General features: G+C 44.3%; 1 pseudogene; it reads right to left on the bottom strand.

Annotated features, from left to right (window-relative positions):
- Window positions 1-8,520: 8,520 nt before the first annotated feature.
- Window positions 8,521-8,930, bottom strand: LOC147442341 (uncharacterized; annotated as a pseudogene).
- Between the last annotated feature and the right edge of the window lie 808 nt (window positions 8,931-9,738).

Below are 9,738 nucleotides of genomic sequence, written 5' to 3'. Positions count from 1 at the left end.
CGGAGTGGTCAATGTGGATTGTTTCAAGTTGGAGAAGTTCCTACCTTGTCTGCATCCTTGTGTTTGAGAAAAGCTGATTATGAAGAGCCGAGAAGCTATGCCGAGGCTGTGAGAGTTGCCAAGGTAAAGAGCAGGAAAGTGAAGAGAAAACTCAAGTTAGGCTTGTTGAAGCCTATAGATTATGTGCCTATGATGATGGCCAAGTGTTCAGTGGACCTACGAAGGATGGTGCCAAATGTGCAAAGGGTGGAGCCTGTTGAGGTAAGGCCTTTAATTGACTATGCTCCTTGGGAGTTACCTGTTCATGAGATGCATATGTCAATTGTGGAGGAGTTCGTCCACGAGGATGAGCCTTTTGTTAAGGAGAGCCTGTGTGCAAAGGAGTTGGCAGATGCCAAGTGCTCAGAGCAGCTTGAGGAAATAGGGCTTATTCTTGTGGAGTGCTTGTACAAAAGGGTGGTAGATTGTGGCCAAGTTGTGTATGCCGAGAGCTTGGAGTTGGATGACAAAAGTGGGCAAGATGATGGTCAAGCTCTTGTACAGTGAAGAGAAGATGAAGATGCTAATACCGAGTCCATTTATGGTGATGATGGTGAGAGCATCAGCTCCAGCTTTTGGGGGACAAGTAAAGAGGGTAGCCTCGAGTGACAAGAGCTTGGAGTTGGATGAAAGAAGTGGGCAAAATGGTGGTCAAGCTCTTGTAGAGCAAAGAGAAGATGAAGATGTTGATACCGAGTCCACTTATGGTGATGATGGTGAGAGCCCCACCTCTAGCTTTTGGGGGACAAGTAAAGAGGGTAGCCTCGATGATGGATCCACATTCTATGGCAAGGAGACGGATTTCAAGGAGCCTGTACTAGTAAAGGTAAAGTTACTTTGTTATATGCATAAAAATGTGGTGGTAGCCACTATAAATGAAGAGCAGGTAAGAGATTCGGAGTTTGGGAATGAAGATATGCAAGTAAGGGTGTTTTGCGACACCATGTTGATGACAATTCTCATCAAGGTAGCTATAGAATGTGCTTCGATTGTACGGAAGGTATAGGTGTTTCCCAAGAAGGAGAGAGCTATTGTGGTGGCTATGGAAAGAGGATGGGTCGCAACAATGGATCAGCAAGAGATGTTGGCGGAGCCATATAGCTCTCCATTTTCTTGGATGATCTTGAGGATTCCACGGATATGGAGTGTAAAGAGGATCCAGTGCAGATGGGTAATGCCTTGGATACAAGTTGCTTGGATGATGAGGATGATTGGGGGTTTGATGACCCAGTGGGTGAGATGGATGGAGAGGCACGGGTGCTTGTTGGGAAAGCTTTGGCCAAGACACAGGTGATGCAAGTGCTAGCCCCTCCACAGGTGGAGGCTCCTTTGGGAGAGCAAGGGTCTGCTTTTATGGTTGTACCAACAGAGACTGTTGCAAGGGAGTATGTGTATCAATCGTAGTGGCCTTCACAGGTGGGTAGACAGGGTCAGTTATGTCCGATGAAATTGGTGGTATGTATGAGCATGATGGTATGCTCAATGATGTTTTGTTTGAGGTGGACAGTTGGCTTGTGGATGCCTAGAGTGAGGGAGGTATGCCGAGAGCTGGCTATATGGACAATTGGCTATGTGTGGGAGTACGGCACTATAGAAAGATATTGTTAGCGGGTGAAGATGATCAATGTCAGGTGTTTGATCCGAGAGAATGATAGCAAGTAAAGCAAGGGGTGGGGCAATCCCCTTGAGGAAAGGTGGTGGGTAGCAGATGCTGGTTTTTGTACATATGGTAGATTTTTTGTGGTGTACATAGTGTTTGTTTGGGTGATGCAGTCTTTTAGTTCAATAAGCATGTGTGTGGTTGAACCTAAATGTTAAACTAGGGGGTAGGCAATGATGGTGCATCAAAATTTGGTCTCTGCAGGAAAGTGCTCAGTGCCAAGATGTGGGTGCCAGCAAGTTCAAGACAAAGGGCTAAGGCTAGTGTGGAAGACATAGGCAAGCAGGTGCTAGGGGAAGTGTATTTCTAATGTGGCCTTTTTGGTCAAAAGACTCCAAAATAGTCCAATTAGGATGATAGGTGAAGGTGCCCAAGATGTTCAGTTGGTGCTCTAGAATATGGAGTTCGAGATGTTGTGCAAGCTGGTCCAGATGGCTCGTCAAATGGAGCCCCGGTGTGCAAGATATTCAAGTTTGAAGTTGGAAGGTATTGCAGATCCCTAACAAACAAGGCAAATGAGGACAGGTATCTAGAGCTGGGTTGAGTGGATATGTGTGGAGAGCTCATGTTGTGGACCATTCTGGTCTTTTCGGATTGCGGATTGGAGCTCTAGATTGCAAGTTATGGTCATTTGAACATTTGTCGGGGGCCAGTTGTGGGTCGTGTTGACCGCATTGAAGGGCATGCCATCTGATGTTTTTTGGCACTTGCCATAGTTCAAAAAGATAGTACACTTCATATGAAAATAGCAACAATTGATAGCTTGTCAATCATAGATATGGGGGGTAAGATGCGGCCAGCTGAATTTGGATGCACTTACTAGAAGGGTGGTTACATAGGGTTTTTCCCGGTTTTTATGCCGTTGAGTGGAGGGCTTGGAAATCTTGGAATGTGGTGAGATCTCGAGGAGTTGATGTCTCAAAGGTGGATTTCATCCGGCCTTTAGAGCTCGGGTACCCAATCACGGGGAAGCAAAGCGAATCTGAAGATGGCTAAGAAAATAGGGGTTTTCTCAGCTCAAAGGGAGTGTTCGAAAGCCTTGAAGGGTTGGAGTGGTGTGATGTTGCCACATGGCAAGCGGATTTTCCCACATGCGCAGCTTAGAGCCCAGAGGGTGGGATATATAGCTGGAAACGTAACATCTATTGGGGTATGAGATAGAAAGAGAGCTCTCCTTGACGGTGGTCATGGCTAGGGCGTCTGGCAACGCTGCGGGAGAGGCTCTAGGCAAATCTCGACGGCATTTTGACCAAAGGCAAGCGGCGGCAATGGCCGCTGGCGGGGGTGATGGTGACACATGCAATGATGATGTGGCACTCAATAAGGGTTGTGTTCCCGCGGCCTGCGAGGCCCATTTTGGAGAGAGTGATCAAAAGAGGAGTACCCCCCCACACACACACTAGCGACCTCACTAGTGCTTGGGGAGAGGGGAAGAGTCAAGTATGAAGGGAAGGCTCTTGGAGATGAGAGAGAGAGAGAGAGAGAGAGAGAGAGCGAGAGAGAGAGAGAGGGAATTTGGGCCCATCAAAGAAGCGTTCAAATGAGCCGGACAAAGGGTTCAAGGGCGGTCAAGGCTAAGCCGTGGGCAAAGGGCAAGTTCAAAGGGCGTATGGGCTAAGGAGAGAGAGGAGGCGATTCAAATAGCCGACCAAAGGTGGCAAAGAGGTAAGTGGGGGAGAGAGAAATGAGGAAAAATGAAGTGAAAAATAATAATAATAATTACCACAAGTGTTAGGGGCACTAGCGACATTGTGTACAATTACAGGAATAGGTCTAAGTACATATATGTAAGGAGCCCTTGTCTATGTGTAATTGCGCATATTAGATGTACACACACACACGCACACACATGCTTATGGCATCCCCTTGTATTCCCTACTTGCTCTAGTTGTCTAAATTTCCATCTTAGCTCTACATTGAGAGCGCATGGGTGGGATGATTCCATCACTTTGTAATATTGTACTAATATAAACTTTTGATTTGTCACTAATTACTTTGAACCATATCTCTCTACACTCTCCTTGCTATTAGATCATATTGTATTCCGTATTTTTTACACAATCCACCAAAACAAGTAGAAGCGTATTCATGAATTTTAAATTTTTTGGCCATTTTGAAATATTCCACAAAACAAGAACAAGGCAAATTTCTTGAGGAATAGTTTGGTGATGTGTGAATGTTACAATAAACTTTGCACTTTATTGTGAAGGTGTGAGTGGGAAGGAAAACCTTTCTTGAACACTACCAATACCCATTTATTAGTATTCAAAAAAAGTCTTTTTTCCTAAAACATCTCAAGTAGTCGTTGAAGAAAACTATTTTCCAAAAACTTAAAAAACTTATATATTAAAACCTAAGAGTAAATGGACAAGAGTGTTGCTCCTAAAGTTGTACCCTAAGTCCTAGATATAATCTACTCAAATGATCTATCCAGGTGGGGCGCCTCTCCCTCTTAGCTATTAGGTGGGGCACCTCTCCCTCTTAGCTATTATGTGTGCTACCATTACGCAATCATACTACTACCTTGATGCATTGCTTGTAAACCAAGGATAGGGATCAACATGCCTCCAAACGAGGATGATGTAAGAGTAATCCTACTTAGATTCAAATTGTATGGTTTAAATGTCAAATTTATTTTGAAGGAAATAAGGTTCTTTCTTCGTCATGAAAAGTACACCCCATATGTGCATTCCCGTTTGGGAAGAGATATTGATACATAAGCATTGAGATAAAAAGAGGGGAAACGAAAAAATTATTTGTTTGAGCCCTAAAGTAAACAAGGTGAAGAGTCACTAAGGCCTACTAAAGATAAGACTCATCATCATCATGGGGATAAAAGTTATTGGGAGCAGGTATGAATGAGTGCCTACAATCATTCGTTTTTTTTTTCTTTTGTATTTTAATATAAAATTTTATTGTCTATTATACACATATAATCACAAATGGCTTATATGTTTACAAAGGGCTACTTAAACAACAAGTTGAAAGGCTCACACTAACATTCTAAGGGAGGTTACACATCGCCATATCAAAAAAAAACACTAGCTTGCCCAACACATAATTTTGACGTGGGCGTTGTGGGCACTAGTTTAGCCACAACGATGGACATATGGAGCAGGTCAAAAGCAAGTGCTCTGATTGGTGGAATACCTGCCCACTATATTTGGACAGCTCTTCGAAGCCGTTCAAATCCCTAGCAGATTTGGACGTATACTGACATACAACTAGGATATGGCGTCGCCTTCGCAACGGCTATGTGTAACAAGTAGTAGTATCAATAGGGATTTCAAATTCACGTGATCGCGTGTTTTTTTTGTGATCACACTGTTAATTAACAAAATTCTCAATTCACAAGTCTTCACAATCACAAAAACTGGCATGGTGACTTGAAGGGAATCGGGAGGCTCGGTGAGATTTGCCCGTTGGTACAGCTCTGGAGCCCACCGGGCCTCGGCAGGATAGAAAGGATACCCGGAGGGCTACGGCCCCAGCGGTCCTGCTTCATAGCCCGGCGAGCCCCCAAGGCACCTATCAATAGGGCCCCCTTTTCTTTGCAATTCTCACTTCTTACTTGCACAAGTATCCAACCAAAGAGTTCTCACAAGGAACACAAAAAACTACGGTATAAAAATTAGCTTAATTTCATAAGCTCTTTTATAACTTTGTTTTTAAGTTGGTATACTTTTTTTAATAATTTTTTTTTGTAGTTTTAAAAGTATGTTGATCTTTGCTTTCATAACGGCATCGGTCCTAATATTGGATCAAAGTGTCTTTATGAAATGCTAGACCAGCCAGTACTATTTTACAACCTGTCGATTGTGTTCTATTCGGCATCGGTTCTATTTTGGACCGGAAGTGTTGCTGTTGAACATGGTTGGTAACGTTCAATTTATAAGTAGTTTTATTTACCTTGTTTTCGACATCAGTTCTGTTATTAGATTGGGACTCTTGTTGTACAAGCTAATAGACTGCTTTCTATATTTTATGAGTGATATACGTGTTAGGCTAGTTTGGTGTTTCTTTTGGCATCAGTCCTACTACTGGACTAGAGGTGTCCTTAGATTGATCAATGATGTCCTTGCTTTTTAGGCTAGTTTGGTGTTTCTTTCGGCATCAGCTCTACCATTGGGATGGAGGTGTCGTTAGATTCATCGAATGATGCCCTGGCTTTTTAGCCTAATTTTGGTGTTGCTATCGGCATCAACCCTATCATTGGGTTGGAGGTGTTGTTAGTTGCAGAATGATGCCCTTGCTTTTAGGATAGTTTGGTGTTTCTTTCAGCATCAGCTCTACCATTGGGTTGGAGGTGTTGTTAGTTTCATCAAATGATGCCCTGCTTTTTAGGCTTAGTTCGGTGTTGCTATCGGCATCAACCCTACTATTGGGTTGGAGATGTTGTTAGTTGCATTGAATGATGGACTGTCTTGTTGAGTTAATTCAGTGGTGTTCTCGCCATCAACCCTACTACTGGGTTGGAGGTGTCGTCACTCTCATTGAATAATTTCCTACTCTTTAAGCTAGTGTTGTTGTCAGTTTTAATGCATGAAGCATATATTTGTTATAAAATTTAAAGTTATGTTGTTGTCTTTAAAAATCATAAAAAATGTGTTGATTGTAGCATACATGGATCCTGTGGAAATGAAGGAGTTAAAAACCAAGATCAGAACTCTGTTGGTCACGTGTATATGTACCCTGACCACGGAGGAGATCACCTCTTTATTAGAGAGTGAGTTGCACAGAGATCGTTTCTTTGATACAATAATTGAAGCAGTTCAGGCACACTTCTCAGCTATAGATGCAAAGGCTATCCATAGGCTAATAGATAGTATTGTGGGCAATATGACACAATGCTTAAGAGACTTGGGTGTTGATGCACTAGCGGATCCAGATCTAGCCAAGCTATAGCATTGGACTAATATATGGCGTGTAGAGAGGTCAAAATCAAAAAAGAGCGTACAATATTGATGCTCAAGATATCCATAGCCACAAAGCTAGATCCATCATTTATTCAATAGCATCCTCTCAAGATGCACTAGTAGGAAGATCAGATATAGAAGCTCGGATGGAGCATTTATTACGCACCCGTTTTATGTCTCAGTGTGCCATAGGTGTTTACCTCACACCCGAAGCTATCCAACATAGTCAAAAGCTTGGAAAAGGATGCTACGGAGTTATGTCAGAGTGCACAATCGATGAGTCACTTGGTTGCCACCAAAAGTGCAATATGTGGTCAAATACTTCAAAGGAGATACAACAGAGAGCCGCCAATCTTTTGCTCTAGAGGCAAGCATGCAATTGTTCCACAAGGGCATCGTTAGATGCATAGCACAAACACACCAAGATCCATGGTCCCTGGTTTTTCCTCGCTTCAATGGAATGGATCTGGGTGACATGTTAGAGTGTGTTCCACCACCCAAAGGCAAATTTGCTAACATACTCGCAGTTCAAAAAGAAGATCCTAGACGCCCTCCCACAGAGAAAGAGTTAGAGATGTGCAATCATATGCTCAATTGGGTGCCTACTATTATGGATACTCTGGTGAAGACCATGGCACATGCACACAGCAAAGGAATTATACACTGTGACTTGCACCCATGGAACATCATGAAACTGACTTCACTAAGGAGGGTGTGCCGCGTGTGGGTGTCATTGATTGGGGGTTGGCACTGTGAGTGGGCATTGAGAAGCAAGCAACCAACATCAAAGACCCCACAGAGCATGCCCTTCGTCCTTGGAGGTCCCCCAAGCTTTGCAACCCAAAAGCTACTTGTCTGTATTCGAAAGCCACTAACACCTATGCAGTTTCTTTTTGCATTGAGCAACTATGTGATTGGTGCAAAGATTTTTCAGATCATTACAATGTGCCATGGCAAAAGCGAAAGCAAACTGATTGCGACAAAAAGTGAATGCAAACAAGGTGTATAAAATAGCATTTAAAAGGTTATGTCTTTTTTTTTTAGGGCAGGTTTGAGAAAGACCAGCTCAAAGAGCCAAAGGCACGATGCGATTGCAAACCCTATAGAGACGGTAGCATCCTACTTTGCACAAATCTGTGTAGACGTAGTGCAATTTTCTTTGTCAATTCTCTCTCTCTCTCTCTCTCTCTCTCTCTCTCACACACACACACACACACACACACACAAAAAACACACAAAAAAACTATCGTACATAGGCAGATAGAGAGGATTTTATACGAAAAATATAAAATTTGCATATAATTTGATAACCGGCATGCCTTTGTGACTTTATATGAAAAATTGTGGGGCGGGGGGGAGCTAGAGCCTCCCCATCATCTGCGTGTGCGTGGACGATGGGGAGGCTAAGATTTCCGCTTTTTTTTTAATGAAAATGCTCCATGGAGAAGGTCCTCCTTCCCCTGGTGATGAGCTACTCATGGTGTAACAGCTGCAGGTATGTGCCGGTCCTCACTTCGTCCACCACTGTTGGCTCCAAGTCAAGAAACACATCCCGTAAAACCGATTCACATTTTATGTTTGTGCTAGGTCCTAGGACATCATCCATAAGTTATGGTTCAATGCATTGTCAATACAACGTCATTAAGAAACTTTGACAAGAGCAAATCAATTTATGGTTGTCTATGCGTCTCCCCTTTCTTGCACATATTGATATTTTCCTAGTGAAAATCCACAACAAATTTGTTGAGTTGTGGAGATCCAAAGACACGAATTAATTCCTAATGCATGCAGTGATGAATCATGAGTGGGTTTCCTAGAGAGACTCTCTCTCTCTCTCTCTCTCTCTCTCTCTCTCTCTCTCTCTCTATCTCTCCCCCTGGGCGAGGGCGGCCCTGTGGGGGGGCGTCACTGCTCTTGCGCCGCCCAAGAACCGAGGTAATAGCCCACTGTTGCTCCTGCCGACTTGCCCAAGGGCCGAGCTCCACTGAAGCTATCGCTGCTACTGGCGCTACTGTCGACATCGACACCAACCCTTGCCACACCTGCTCAAGCTCCACTGAAGCTATCGCTACTACTGGCGCTCCTGCCGACATCGACACCAACCCCTGCCGCACCTACCCGAGCTCCACTGAAGCTATCGACACACACCTGCTCTGCCAACCCGACCACTCCTATCGCCGACCCGACTACACGGAGCCCCTGCCGCCAACCCACTACACAGAGAGCCTTTCACTGCCATCCACTTAATTGAAACCAAACCTAAGCCTTACTTTAAAATAAAATAAGCCCTGTTCTCTTAGCCGAGTACCCACCATGGACACTCGGGCCACATCTCGAGGGAAGCCCACGTTTGCCAGCATCGTGGCAACACCCCCAAAGGTGGACAGTATGGCCCAGCTGCAAAACGAAGTCGACAGACTTTGCAAGGAAAATAGAGCTTTGAAGGAAAGACTCGCAGCCATCGAGTGCCGACTCACCACAATGGATAACTCTAATGAGGGAGAGATGGAAGAGAAGGAAATCAAGCCCAATACGGAGGTAGACATCACCTTCATAGAGAAGGTCAAGACTCAAGTGCAGGATGCCATCTTCCGCAAAGTTGAAGTTCGTGTGGCGTCCACGCTACGCGAACGACAGCGACAAGATGCTCTTGCTCTCAATGTTCGCATCGGCGGGCTCCCGAGTGATTGGCAAGGAAAGCAGGACCCCAAGTTCCATGAGTCCTTCGATCGCATCCGAACAACAACCCCCATGATACAATGGGATCCAGCAACAATCACCACCCTTGCTCACGAGCATCACACCAACCATGCAATTCTTACCTTCAAGACCAAAGCAGATCAAGTCAAGCTCCTTGAGCAATCAAAGCTTCTTAAGGACACAAAAATTTGGTTTGCTAAAGATCTTACACCCACCCAACTCAAACAGAAGAAGGTTGAACTCCAAAAGATGCGAGAAGCGCGCATAGCAGGGGAATGGGCAGTGTATCGAAGAGGTAAAGCCATCATCCAGGAGTTCCGAACTCCCAAATCTGCTCCCTCCTCCTCACCTACCTCATCTTAGGTTTTGTTTTGTTCATCCCACCTTATCTTTTTCACTCTCCACCCTTCGATGGACCCTCAA

Source organism: Adiantum capillus-veneris, chromosome 14, assembly GCF_014529385.1.
Source record: "Adiantum capillus-veneris isolate H3 chromosome 14, ASM1452938v2, whole genome shotgun sequence".
NCBI lineage: Eukaryota > Viridiplantae > Streptophyta > Polypodiopsida > Polypodiales > Pteridaceae > Adiantum > Adiantum capillus-veneris.
Note: the sequence above shows the minus strand (reverse complement) of the source record. Positions and strands in the feature narration are given on the sequence as shown.